At 42.5% G+C, this 15,052-nt stretch overlaps 1 protein-coding gene across 2 annotated transcripts in view; it reads right to left on the reverse strand.

The window, feature by feature from the left end:
- The window catches only part of LOC121020328 (histone H2B type 1-A), a 448,453-nt gene that overhangs the window by 58,122 nt on the left and 375,279 nt on the right, over positions 1-15,052 (reverse strand). The window contains exon 2 of one of the 2 annotated variants that reach the window (XM_040460326.1): positions 13,287-13,666. The exons of the other annotated variant lie outside the window; for it this stretch is intronic. The gene's annotated coding sequence lies outside the window, so the exon portion shown is untranslated. Of the gene's footprint in view, positions 1-13,286; positions 13,667-15,052 lie in introns of those variants that run through there. 2 annotated transcript variants of the gene reach the window in all.

Below are 15,052 nucleotides of genomic sequence, written 5' to 3' on the forward strand. Positions count from 1 at the left end.
TTGGTCACCGCCTTCTTGGAGCCCTTCTTCGGGGCCGGGGCGGACTTCGCTGGCTCAGGCATTTCAAATTTGTTGTCTTCCGAAAGGAGAAAAAATGGGGTGGGCGCCAGGATCCTGCTTATTTGTAGGCAGCTTTATGCAAATGTAGGATTCATTTTGACGCTTCTGATTGGTGGGTTCGTCGTGTGACCTGATTGGTTCGAGCTCTATTCTCCTATTGGTCATATCCGGAGAGAAATTTTCCCGTTCTTCCTGGCCGCTTTAGTCCCGTTAAATTTTATAACAAATTATGATTAGTGTGTAGCAATGTAGATTAATTTGTTGATTAATTTTGGATGTTAGAAGGCATGTCCTTTTGTTTTGGAATGCCAGGGAAGCAATCTTGTGTAAGAAGTGCTGATTATTTTATAGTGTTTCGGGTTAGGCCTGGCCACCTGCCTCTACCGTGCCTGTCTGGCATGTGGGTTATTTTTAGCTGAAGACGCTTGAGACTCTGCAGGTTCAAGAGAAACTTTTCTCCCTCTCTTAACCATACAGATAAATCTAAATTGGGAGTAGAGTCTTTCCCAAAATAAGTGTTATTAATAGAGATAAGATTTTTCTGAGTGATCCATCTGATGGGGGAGCATGAGGCAAGCCGAGGGCGGAACACAAGGTAGCACAGCCCCCCCTCCACAGGATAGGAGTGATATTCCTCAGGGTCTCCTGGCTACTTAATAACAAATGAACAGAAAGAAAACAAATGGTTAACTGATAGAGATCCGTCTTGCAGGACATGAATTTTCATCAGTTTACAAATATCTTGGTAAATTACAAGGGCAATCTTATCAATAGTCTAATCTCCAGAAACCTTTAGATTCAGTTTCCTGGAGCCCCAACATCACGGTCCCCTCCATAGTGATGTGGGAACAAAGGCAAGAAAGAAAGGGCCAGTAGTGTCCCCTGGGTGGCTCAGGGGGTCAAGCGGCTGAATTCAGTTCATGTCATGATCTCGCGGGTTCGTGAGTTCGAGCCCCGCGGCGGGCTCTGTGCTGACAGCTCAGCTGGAGCCTGCTTCATGTTCTGTGTCTCTCTCTCTCTCTGCCCCTCCCCCAGTCACACTCTGTCGGTCTCTCTCCTTCAAAAATAAATAAACATTAAAAAAATTTTTTTTAAAGGAGAGGGCAGGTAACATTAAATTTCCTTATAACCTGCAGCCCATTGACAAATATTTGAGGCAATTATAGAGCATAACGTTTCTCCAGGAACCCCCTAGTGTCTTAATGTTAAGGTGTTACTAGTGGGAAAACAACCTTAGCTTGGCAGTAGCAAGGCCCCTGGCATCTACTAGGAGTCCTGTTTAGCATATGCAAGTCTTTCTGGAGGCCTCCCTTTTTGCCTTCACTCCTCCTACTCCATAGTGTATAACCAGTCACTCACAATCCCAGTCCATGGGTCCTGTCTCTGTGCTTTAATAAAGTCACCTTTTTTTTGCGCCAACAACATCTCAAGAATCCTTTCTTGGTTGTCAGCTCTGAAGCCCCATCCCATGTGAATGAAAGTGCAAACATCTAATGACCAAACATCTGTTCTCATTGCCTTATGAAGTGCGTTCCCTTCCTCTGTAATCTCAACCCCCTACCCCCTGCCCCCTAGTTGAGAATGATCTATTGACCTCATTTAGCCTATCTTTGGCATTTTCGTGTATTTGTGGATTCCCTGTATGTATACTATAAATTTGGTTTTCTCCTGTAAATCTTTTCATGCTAACTTGTGTAGAAGAAGCTTTGAAGGGACAGACAGAAATTCATGCTCCCCAAAGGCTGGCATAGTCTGCAGGGTACTTTAACTCACTGGACACTGTTTGTCCTAGACACTGCAGCAGCTTAGAGATCCTTGGGTCATCCGACATGTAGCTGGAAGGTCACATTTCTTACCACGTCAGCCTCTTGGAGTCTCTGTCTGTGGAGTCTGATGGAGCAAGAGTGGTGAGCGTCCTTTTTCTCTCTTTTGACATTTAGATTAGCAGGAGAGAATATTTGTGGAACTAGTTCTTTGGGCTAAAGGGCTCTTTGGTTGATTTGGCCGGGTCCCCTTTGGTAACCTATCCATTTCCTCCCAGAGATGGGCTTTGTTTTCGTTTGTCTGTGTCTTTTACGTTGCTTGTCATTCGTTGCTAAGGGACTTCTTGGAAGCCCTCACCCCAGAATTGGTGAGGATGGATTGAACACTTAGAAGCTGTTAGAGGGCTGGCCGGCTCAAGAAAACTCCCGCGGTAAGGTGAGTTATCTTGGGAATGGCTATATGGATAGTAGGTACACCAGCTCGAGAAAACGTCTGTGCAGGGGCGCCTGTGGGTTTCGGTCGGTTAAGCGTCCACCTCTTGATTTCAGCTCAGGTCATGATCTCACGGCTTGTGGGTTCGAGCCCCGCATCTGGCTCTGTGCTGACAGGGCACAGCCTGCTTGAGATTCTCTCTCCCTCTCTCTCTCTGCCTTCTACCACTTTGAGTTCTCTCTCTCAAAAATAAGTAAATAAACATCAAAAAAAAAAAAAGGAAAAAGGAAAAAGAAAACTGTGCACGGAAGTACACTCTAAAACAACCCGCAGTCCCCGACCCCACAGCAAATACTTCCTAGGAATTAGTTTGGCTCCATGAGACCCACGGCTTAGATCTGTTAATACTTTCCTTTTGTTTTGTTCTGTGTCTTAAGAGCTTGGCCTTTGAGCAATGAGAATATTCTCTTTGGTCTCGACCGATTGGAGGGTACATTTATCTGGTGCACGCCGATGGCCAGTTGAATAGACTGGGGATCCCAGATTCCCTGTCTGGCTGGCTGGCTGTGCCACCTCCCGGGTGTGTTTGTCATGAGAGGTTCTGGCCCATAGGAATCTTTGTCATCTCAACCTTCCCCACTTGTTAGAGCTGGAAAGTTCCATTCCAGAAGCGCCTACCCGCTTATCACTGATTCGTGGGTCTGTGACTGGAGGTGTATCATGTTTTCATGGGAGACCAGAGACATCTTTTTCACTATACCGTCCTTACTGCCTGTGCGTTGAACACCTTTGCTTTCTTAGACTAATTAGGAGCTAAACTTTTGGATCAGGAGTCTGCATCCTCTGTGCCCTCTTTGGAGGCCTGTTGTGTCTTGGAGTAAGCCATTAAAAGGCTTTTTGTTTCAAGACATTATTAATAGATCCTACTCGTCAATGGCCATACAATGGATCCTTTAGATTGGCTGTATTTGAAAAATATATTTAAAGGGCTCTCAATTGTCTTATAATGGCTCACCTTGGTGACTCCTTTGATGAGGTAATAGAAAGGAAATTAGACACAAGACAAAAGGAAATGTCCACAGCTAATGCAAATTCTCCTTCTTAAAATTTGGCTGCATCTGCCTGTTTTTAATTCCCCTTTCCCTACAGGATTTACAGAGATCACTGGCCTAATCTCTTGGTTCCGAGTATAGATGTTGCTCACGTAATTACTGAAACCCTGGACATGAGTTTAACAAAAGCAGTGGAGACTGGCCGTAGGGGTGCCCATGCTCTTACTTTCCAAGGCTCTGTAATGGGGCTCTGTCAAGCCTCAGCATTGCTACACCATGTCCTTGGCAGTGGTAGCCTAGATCCACTCTTCCCGACTCGCCCCTGCAGGGGGGGGAAAAAAAGTGTCCCCTGGGCAACAGCAGAGCTTTTAAATTATAAAGCCCCTTTATGTCTGCTTTCAAAAGATCCTACCAAATTTAGAGAGTAATTAGAAAGATTATTTGACTACGTTCACAACTTTGCCTTCTGAGGAAATAGATGATCACCATGTCTCCTAGGCCTTCCTGCAAATGATTTGCAAAAGGCCAATACTCAGGGGCTAATAGAAGCCAAGTTTAAATTGTGTGCCCAGAAAAACAAGGTTATTAAACGGCTACATATAGACTTTACAAAGGTGTAAATCTTTTGGTTCCCATTTTAGTTAAAATTCTCCCTGATATAAAGAAGCAAATTCAGTTAAGAAGATGGGCCATCCCTTGATATTCGGGCTATAATCCAGTCTTTGGGGGATTAGGGTCACGTGTCCTGATTTTACAAATCTCTACCAAACCACAACCACAACCACAACTCTAGAAACAAGTTAAAGCCCACCTGTCTTTATCAATTTTCAGATCTTGCATATTCCTTTGAAAATGTTTGTGGCTATTATTAAAAAAAAATCAGGTTATTGAAAGAAAATTGTTCTGTATTTTTAAAAGAGGGTAAATTCTAAATAGCAGTTACCCTGACACTCTAGAAAAAAAATTTCTTTGCGCTCTTTCTCTGTCCCTTGAAATTATAAATCTCATCATGTCTTTGAAATGTAAACACATCCCACACTCTCCTGAAACTGAATGGAAAAAAAAAAAAAAAAAGAAAGAAAGAAAAGGGGAGGATGGGGAAGAGGCCTTTTTAAAATGCAAATTTATGACTTTTTTTGCCCAGACTATAGCAACTACCTTAACAGGCAGGTGGGCTCCAAATATACACCTTGAAGAAGACTGTCTCTGCCTTTTGATGTAAAATTTCTACCCCCACCTTCTCTGGGAGCCAGGAGCCAATCTTTCTGACAGGCAAACTTTAGGGAAAAGTTTTTCAAAAAAATAAACAGATAGCTGGATATATAGATAATTGGGCCTATAACGTCCTCTCCACAAATATTAGGATATGTGTGTATATGTCCACGTATGTTTTAATGTGAGAGATTTTCTCTACTTCTGGATGGTATTGTTACAATGAATATGTACTATATTTATATACGCTTTATATATAACTAAATGTACAATATTTAGTTGGTTGGAAGCTGGCACACGCTTGTAAAGATTGGGCACTCTAACACTCAGAAAGGTAGAAAATAATCCAAATGATTTTCAAATTCACAGAATCTGGGAAGATATTTGGTATTGAAGCTAATTGCAGTTTGTTGGCTTCATTAAAATAGACGTGCTTTTTGAGTTATCACCATGAAATATAAAATTTTTATCCTGTTTGTGTTTACTGAATCCAGTAAGTTCATGGTATTTCTGATGAGGGGGTGTGGGGCGGGCTGAGGGCAAAGTATAGGCTAACAGCACCCCTCCGTCCACCCCCACAGCATGCCCCCCCACCCCTCCCCGCCAGGTGGGGCATGTGTGATATTCCTCGGACACTCCTGGCCACCCAAGAACAGGGGAAAGGAAAGAAAGTAGATGGTTGACTCGTGGAGATCACAGTCCTGCGGGACAGGAGTCTCCTTCAGTTTATGGAGAGCTTAGTAAACTGCAAGAAAAAGGCAATCTTATCCACAGCCTAATTCCCAGAAACCTATAGACGCCACTTCTTGGAGCCCTAATATCACCCTCATCAAGATGGAAGGGGGTTTAAGTGCTTGCCATGGTGATGGGAAACTAAGGCAAATGAAAAATTAAATTTCCTTAACTGTCTACCCCCTAGTGACAAGTCTTTGAAACCAGCAGAGTGACCTCCCTCTAGGAGCTCAGCAGCCTTGATGGTGACACTTTGCTGGGGGGGCAAAAGGAAGTCTTGGCTTAACATTATCTTGACCCCCCCCCCCCCCAGGATCCTGTAAGTCTCCTGAAACACATAAAAATTCCTTTGCAAACCTCCTTTATCTTTAACCCCCAAGTATATGTTGGCAATTATACTCCAAGCTTATGGCTCCTGATATACATCTGAAGGGTCTCAAGGCTGAGGTTTTATTTAATGGTAAATAAATGGTGTTTTCCTCACAACACCAGCCCCTCAAGGTCCTGGAAACCTTGCTTCCAAAATACCCTAGAGACTTACTCTATCCCTGACCCCCTCCCAACCTGAGGATATATAATGAGCTACCCGTCACGACCCCATACAGCTCTTCCTGCCCATGGGTCCTGTCCCTGTGCTTTAAGAAAATCACATTTTTGCACCAAAGACGTCTTCAAGAATTCTTTCTTGGCCGTTGGCTCCGGACCACCGCATCATCACCCCAAACCGCCATCATTTCTGTTGCAAACTTTGTTAGGAAGAAAAAAAAAAACTTAGAATACCTACTTCATGAAGTTTTTGCGGGGTAGTCTATGCATAATTGTTAAAACACATAATTTATGTAGATGTAAATAAAGTAAAAAGCTTTATAGGTAAACTAAATAACTTCCAAAATCTTTGGAAAGCTAACCTTTTAAAGTTTTGTAAGTTAAATGATGGGTAAAAGTGAAGTTTGTTGATGATCTAGCTCTGTTCCGAATAAAACAAAATAATGACATATTAAGTACTGAGCATATTTATCTACTTTTGCCTTATCACAGAGAAGCTAAAGATAAATTTAGGTTTGCTAGTAAACATGTTATGCTTTACTGAAAGATTATGTTAGGAAAAAACCCATGTTTCTAAAAATAATATCACATATTTATAAATTGGCCAATATGAAGAGTTGTGGTGTAACAGTTCACAATTGCTTCCTACTTAGTTTTCAAGAGGAATTAAGGTTTCTAAGCATTAATCATTTTCAAAAGGTTTTTTTTGATGTTTATTTTTGAGAGAGAGAGACAGAGTGCGAGCAGAGAAAGAGGGAGACACCGGAACTGAAGCAGGCTCCAGGCTCTGAGCTGTCAGCCAGAGCATGATATGGGGCTCCAACCCATGAGCTGAGCCAAAGTCGGATGCTTAACTGACTGAGCCACCCAGGCGCCCCTAAGCATTAATCATCGTAATAAATCATTCTAATAAATGTAATAAAGACTGCTAGAAATGACAGCTCTGTATGCAAGGAAAGTAAGATATGTGCTTTTGGTAAGAAGTATGAGTAATAAAAAGACATATTTGTTGAGACAAAAGAAAGCCTTAAGACAAGACTGGTTGCTTAAAGACAGAACATTCAAGTCAAGATCGGAATGTTAAATAGAGAAAGTTGTAGGTTTATGGAGAAAGATTCTTCGGAAGGAAACTTTATATGTGGTCAGTACTGGCTAAGATTAGGACAAATTGAAATTAGTAAACAAGTTTCAGTATCAGATGCACACTGGTGGGTGCAAAGTTTTTGTTTTCTCTTTGCTACAAGTACAAAATTTTCTTCAGCTATTGCTCTGCTCTTCATAAGAAATTGTGAACAAATGTTTTCTTTACCTTTTAAGTTATCTGCCTAAAAAAAACAATGATTCTGTTTGTCAGAATAATTTCCCATATTTATCAGGTCTTTGATTACTTAAGAAAACCTAGTGTTAATATTAAAAAAAGCTAAATTTTACTCACAACTATGTAACCATCTGAATTTGACTCTGGTATCTTTTACTGCTGTTACAATTAAATGGATAGTTACATGTTTGTTACAAATGGATCGTTTCATAACGATTGTGATCCTTATGATTCAATCCATGATTGAATATTCACATCTTTTGTTATTATTATTTTTTGGACATACTTCCCGGAATCATAGTCTAAAATGAAGTCTTTTGACCATAATCTGAGTGAAATTTTCTAGCGGGCCCCTGTAACATTTCAAAAAACATTTTTGATGAGAAATTAAACTAATTAGGCTTATTTAGTATGTGAAATTACATGGGAGGCATTGTGAAAGAAGTGATAAACCTTGTTGGTGGGTATTCATATAGATACATCATCTAAAATGATATGAAACTCCTAGAAATCTGAGGTCTTGAAGTGTTCTATGTCCCAAAAAATAAACAAAGTTTCCTTGTCAATTGCTTTGTAATGAAACTCAAATCAGATCCTTAACCACGACCATTTTAAGTCTTTTCTAAGATACAGCTATACTTTTACTCAGATGTCACTATAAAGTTTCCCTCAAATGTACTTCATGTTTAGTGACCCTCATGGAAAAAACTCTGTGGGTTTCTGGTAACCTTAAGACCATAAAACGGAACTATGTAAAAATTTCCAGGACTAGTGGAAAAACTGGATTCAAGCAAACAAGAATAACATGGGACCGGACGAATTGAGGAAGATAATTATGCTGTGTATGACTTTGTCTTTCAAATATTGCTGACTTTTAACAAATGTTTTGCTTTGTTTTCCAGATTAAGAAAACCTCTTCTCTTAGCTCACTGACTTCAGCAATTTGACAAAATATGCCTCTGTGAACAAATTGAAAGCTTTATCTCTTGTCCCTATCTGAACCATCCAGAAAGTCTCAGTGAGAATTCTTATATCTTGATGGCAATATGTTTATTTATATACGTTCAATAAGTACGTCTTCTCCTTATGACAAGACGTCATTGGGAACAATGGTCATACTACCGAGTCTTTGACTAGATTGTTGTATTTGAGAGAGATGTGCAGGGACTCAGTTATGACCCATCAACTTTGAGGAACTAAGGCTGACTTTATGGAGCCAATAAAGCCAGGAAATATCACCGTGATACCTTGCTTACAGAATTCCAAGCTACCTTACTAGGTGAGTAGAGAAGGTTACTTTCTGGCAGGCACAGGAACCTCAGGATATCTGGGGGACCTCAAGAAGAGAGGAATTCACCCAGATGTACAGGTATCGCAGGCAAAGTCTGAGGGCAAGCATTTGGCTTGGCTTCTGGTCTTGAGAGGCTATTACCAATTCGATCTCGAGATTCCTTATGAAAAGTTCCAGCAAAGCAGGTTTTCAAGAGTCTATACCGTCAACCACACTTCTTGCTGCGCTTATGGAAATAATCGGGCCAAGATATCTTAAAACTAGACTTATTTTGCAAACAAAATACTGTTAATATGGCTATCTTTGGTAAAAATGAGGGTGAGTATACAGAGAAAATACGTTTCGACCACACATCTTTGTAGATATTAGATTTTAATACTATATGTTATAAACTGAACTGGATCGTGATTTCTTCTGGCGTCCTCCAGCCCCTGGCCACAAGTCTCTAAGCTAACATTTTGATTTTTCTTTCGTCTTTCTGACTTTGAATTCTTTGAGAGCTGAAACTTCCCCTTTTCCCCGAAGCCCTGCAAACTAAGTATAAGTGACTTGATGTGAAGAATTGCCCTAATAGCTCATGCGCAGATAATCTGTGTGCGGTTGCTCTATGGGCCCCTCAAAGGATCACCAGAGACCCCTGAACTACAATCTAGGAAGATCTATCGGCTTGCCAGTCCCCGCCCTCGCTCTGTCTGAAGATGGCTTCAACTCTGCCATACAGAAGTCTTCTCAGCGGGTTATCCCGTGACTCAAAAACTGGGTTTACATTAGATCCAATCATCAACCATTGCTTTTCTTTTGTTTCCATAGAAATGCTTCTTGTTTAACACCTGAGTATTTGCACCATGGGCCTACCTTGGAGAATACACCTTGATCACTGCCTCTGGAAATGAGTTTGGCTATGGTCACGACTAAAAGACCAGATCAAGGAGATTAAACTACCGACCTTGAATAAATGAAACTCCCAAGGAAGTTTCAGCTGGGGAAAGTGAAGGGATTCAGGACGTGTACCACCCACCCCACCCTCCCGGCTTATGCCATTTTGACACATTTTGAGTTTAAGACACTTGAGACCCAGCAGCTCAAGAAAACTTTTGTCCCTCCCTTAACCAAACAGAAGAACCTAAGTTGGGGGGGGGGGGGGTCTTTCCTTGAATAAGGGTGATTCACAAAGGTAAATTTTATCCGAGCGATCCATTTGTAAAGCAGGGCAAACGTGTAAATACTAAACACGTGCTCTTCTGATCCCTCTGTGAATTGCCTTTCCTCCCCCTGAAGTCCCACACCCCTACCTCTTTCTCCTTAGTTGAGGACGACATACATACTTTATTTTGCCGGTCTTTGAAATTCCCGTGTGTGTGTGAATTCTGTGTGTGTACTCCATTAATTTTGACTTTCAACTGTTAACCCGTCCCACATCAATTTGATTCTTAGTCCAGCTACAAGGACTTTGAAGGACAGAGGAATTCTTCCTCCCCAACATTAGAGTTCTGGAATATGTACAATATTTTATCTTTTTATGATGTTAATGATTTTTTTCCTAAACCAAGAAGCTGTGTGTAATTCAAAATGTGCATTAGAAAGTGCTCCTGAGGGGCGCCTGGGTGGCGCAGTCGGTTAAGTGTCCGACTTCAGCCAGGTCACGATCTCGCGGTCCGTGAGTTCGAGCCCCGCGTCGGGCTCTGGGCTGATGGCTCAGAGCCTGGAGCCTGTTTCCCATTCTGTGTCTCCCTCTCTCTCTGCCCCTCCCCCGTTCATGCTCTGTCTCTCTCTGTCCCCAAAATAAATAAATACGTTGAAAAAAAATTAAAAAAAAAAAAAGAAAGTGCTCCTGAGTCTGAAAATAAATCATGTATGGATTTAAAAAATCATAACAAAGGAAAATAAGAATGAAGGGAAATATGCCTGGAAACTGCTTATCAAGAGAAAACAAGCGTAGCAATATTAATATTAAACAAATTTTAAAGCTCAAAGTATTAGTGGGGATAGAGAGGTACACACTACAAGCGATTTTAGTTCCAGTGTGGAAAACAAAATATTCTGGAAAGCCGTCCTGAAGCAAAAAAGCTAAGGAGTAGAGAAACTGCCAAAACACTCTAGCATGTCATGGCCTAGATCACAAGAAACCAAGGAGAACTCCCCAAATCTCCCAGAACAATAAACAGCTAGTAGCCGAAGCCCTACTGATAAATACGGCAGACTGGGTTCCCTTGGGGGCAAGTAGCGTTAAGATTCTGCACTGTGTCAATGTCAGCCTCTCGGGAATAAAAAGGACTCTAGACCCTTAAACTGAACTGGAGACAACTAGTAAGCGAGAGCCAGAGCGTTTGAGAAAGCTTAGGCTTGAGGGGGAAAAAAATCTAGCAAAGATTTCTAAGAGGAGACCTGTTTTGTCTCAGAGGTGGAGCTGTGGAGAAGGGTAGAGGAAATTTACAAGCAGGATTTCACCAAAAGCCTAGAGTCTATTTCAGTGAAAGGTTCCAGATTAAAGAACGGCGGGTTCGTTGCGCCCTCTAGTGCCTTGTGGAGGCAAACAAACCACTTCAGGAAGGAAACCTCTTTAACCCCAATTCTGTAGGTACACAGATTATTTATTATCTATCTATCTATCACCAACTAACTATTCACCCACTATTTATTGAACACATATTACGTTCCAGGAACTCTCCTAGAAATTTGGGGTGTCTAAACAGAAACTCATAATAAATGTGTAAATTGAGAAGGAAAATACACTATGAGGAGTCAGGCTTCCAAACAAAAGAGATCCCCTCCTCTCCCTCAGACAGAGAATTTCCGATATGGAAATTCAGAGACTATGAAATATTTGCTGAAAGTCTGAAGAAATAAAAGTGGAATAATACAGGCAAGAAGCAAGGGATATTCAAAACCAGGCCCACTTTTAAAAGTAATGAAATAGAACTTCGGGAGATGAGAAAGAGCTATAACTCATAAAGATAAAATAAAAATCCACTGATAAAATGTAACCTTCAGGGCCTTGATGTACCCGACGAAACAGCCACTATGTATGGCAGCAACGGCCAGATTCAAGGTTACTTCAGGTCTACAAGTGTAGGGCAAGCTTTCGATATACTACTCTTTGAAATTCATATAAAAGGCAAGGAAAATGCTTATGCTTATAGAAGATTTGAACAACACGATAAGCATAACTTCATCTGTGATTCCTGCGTTTAACGTCTAAAGAATATCTGACTTATTTCAAGGTACTCATTTCAAAATTTCAACCCTGGCTTCAGAATAGTAACAATAGGTACCGAACAAATAGGTACCAGTTTCATATATACTGCACTTAAAAAAAAATTTTTTTTTAATGTTTATTTTTGGGGGGGGGGAAGGGCAGAGAGCGAGGGAGACAGAATCCTAAGCAGGTTCCAGGCTGCACGCTGTCAACGCAGAGCTGGACACTGAGCCAAAGTCCGCCATTTAACCAACTGAGCCCCCAGGAGCCCCTATATTGCACTCTTTTATCCTCATCGACCTATAGAGCAGTTAAAGAGTATTTTTTTTTTAAGATAGTAAAAATAAAAGCCTCTCACATGCTTGGAAACAAAGTAGTTCTAAATACATGGGTTAGTGTGCATGTCGTGAAAGAAACTATGTAACATTCAAATACTCGAAGGAAGTGTCCTACAAACATGAGGACGGGAAATCGGGGTTGTGCAAGCCGGGCGTCCTGCGCGGCCACTGCGAGGGTGTCCTCGGCCACTGGGCAGCAGGGCCGGGCCAGCTCGGAAACCGTCGGAGAGGAGGCCGACCAGGGAAGCTGCTGCCCCGCGGCTCGGTCCGCGCACCGCTCGGTTCCGCGCTCTCATCTACGGACGGCCCGCTGGATTGTTGCGAACGTCCAGCGGCCGCGCGGCGAGGCCGGGTCGCCACGGTTTGCGCCCCAGCAGGGGCGACACGGGAAGCAGCCTGGCGCCGGTGGCCGGAAGGGCCAAGACGACGCGCGACCCCCCCCCCCCCCCAACCGAGGAGCCGGAAGCACGTAACGTGGCGCAGGCGCAACGTGAGGCTCGTTGGGCCCACCGGCTGCCGCGGAAACGGCCCAATAGGAGGACGGTGTGGACGGGCGTTGCAGGACGGCCCACGGAAGGAGCCGGCGTGAGGGGGCGTGGCAAGAAGGGCCAATGAGAAACCAGCGGGTGGGGGCGTGACAGGACGGACCAATGAGGAAGCCGGCGCGGGGGCCGTGGCTGTGACACTGCCCGGGGGGTGGGGGGGGGGAGGCGGGGCCTGCCGGGCCACGGGGTCGCGAAGGTTGGAGGAGGGCGGCTGCCAGTTATATAATGGGATCCTGCTACAGATCTGGTGAATCAGAATCTGTGAGGTGGGGCCCCGCAATCTACGTTTTAAAAAATACTTCAGGTGATTTTGGTGCACGCGGACGTTTGAGACTGCTTCAAAGTATTGTGTTTCCCTTAATTCGGATGCTGGAGGTGCCCTCATGAATGTGAGCTGATGGGCGCCTGGGTGGCTCAGTCGGTTGACCATGGGACTGAGGCTCAGGTCATGATCTCATGGTTTGTGGGTTCGAGCCCCCTCAGGCTCTGTGCTGATACCACAGAGCCTGGAACCAGCCTGGGATTTTGTCTCCTGCTCTCTGCCCCTGCCCTGCTAGTGCTCCCTCTCGCTCTCTCTCTCTCTCTCTCTCTCTCTCAAAAATAACTAAACATTTAAAAAGTTTTTTTAATGTCAGCTGAGCTAAATCAAGCTACTTACCTCCAAGATCGTTACTAGAGCCAAAACAGTGCTTAGGCCTTACCCACTCAAACTTTGAAGCAGAAGATAAAGTGAAAAAATAAATGTGTGTCTAGAAAGGAGAGATCTCGGGGAATGATGTGGGTCAACAAGGAATGTGGAATTCCATTTCTCCACGAATTTTACTGATCTTAACATCTCATTTACAGACTTTTTGCCCTCCTCATTTAGACTTCTCCAGCAAACAGTCCATTATAAATAATGATTCCCTGTAGGCCTGTAACAGCAGTAAATTCTGTTTTCGTAATTAAAACAACAAGTGAAATGCAAATACTAAAGCCCTTTATTTAGGCTCTTACACTGAGATAATGCTTTCGGAATCCATGTACACTAAACCAGGATGGGTTAGATTGGAGCAGGGTAGGCACGCTAATCAATCATTCTCAGGCAAAACAGATGTTCATACTTGATAAATTCTATGAGCTCATTCACATTTTCAGTTAGTGTTTACATTCATTTCTTCTTTCCATTCATATTTCTCCTATAATTGAAGAAATAAAAAAGGGTTTATTTGTTAGGTGCCATTTTGCCATCAGCACTGATATTTGATATCAGTGTATATCTGATATCTGTATAAGGAATCTGTATAAGGAAGAGAGTTCTTTTCACATGTGTTTGTATAATGCGCTATGAGGTATCTCTACTCCAATATTACCTTTAGTCATTTTCACATGAGCAGATAATGACTCAAACCATCCTCAATCAAGAGATATTCCTAAGCAACATGATCTTCGTTACAAATCCCCAAATATACTTCTTGTGGTGGGATTCAAGTCATTCAAAGATCATATTTTGTCTCTTAGTTTTTGACCTGCGAAAAATTGGCTACTCTGATTGTCCTTTTAATTCAGCAACTAAGGAAAATATAGTTCTTGCTGACAATTGTTAAGTGTTAATAAATGTCCATAGTACTTTAAGACTTTTACAAGATTTACCTCACTGAATCCTTAGTAATACACTACTTATTAGAACATTTTATGATTGTTATATAGTCGTGGAAGGACCCAAAAAGACTGAGTCGCTAAGTCTACTAAACATTTGCAACAATTCAGTTCATCCTCTATCCCTATTGTTATATGTGTATTTTAAGCTGTTATGATTGCTGTAAATCCTAATTGAGAGCCTACTGTGCGTCTGGAACATCCTTAGGCATTGGGGAGTCAGCAGCAAAAAGGACTAACTGCCCAATGGAGCTTAGAGCCTGGAGAACGGGAAGAGGAAACCAGCAATATGCAAATTAATGTCAGTTATGCTAAGGGTAATGAAGAAGAACGAACACAGCAAGTTTAGAGCCGGATTGAAGGGCGCCATGTGCATTTGCTGGTCAGAGTGTCTCTCACATGTTGTAACATTGTAATCATCCACTCACCCCCAAACCCAAGAAATCTGGGGCGTATGTCAGCACGTAAAATGTGCTATTCCCAGCTGAAGGGTCAAAGTCATAACAAGGTCTAGCTCTTCATCTCCCTCTTTTCCCTCTGCTTTCTCCAACTATCTTCCTCTGTGCCTTCCCCTTGGTCTTCAGGCTCTGGCGCTCCCTTTCGCAGTAGCCATTTGCTTCTTCCATTCTTTTTCTCAGTCCCTCTCACCTTCCTTCTTCTCCCTATTCCTAAAAAATAGCCACCATTTGGCTGTGATACTTTTATTGTTTTGTATTTATGAAATGCAGCTTAACATTCACGGTTAAACTTTTAGACAAAATTCGAAAACGTTAGTCCTTCACTTTTCTACAATTCCTGTTCCCTTTCCACGGTAGCAATTTCACGGTTGGTGAAAGGAAAGGTCAGTCAAGTGCCTCTGTCCATGTAAAACAAAGGGAGCGTTTTTTTTTCTATGTAGCGCTGTGTGCCCACGCCACCAAAATGAAGG

The sequence above is a fragment of the Herpailurus yagouaroundi genome, unplaced genomic scaffold (assembly GCF_014898765.1).
Source record: "Herpailurus yagouaroundi ecotype Mexico unplaced genomic scaffold, PumYag 250, whole genome shotgun sequence".
NCBI lineage: Eukaryota > Metazoa > Chordata > Mammalia > Carnivora > Felidae > Herpailurus > Herpailurus yagouaroundi.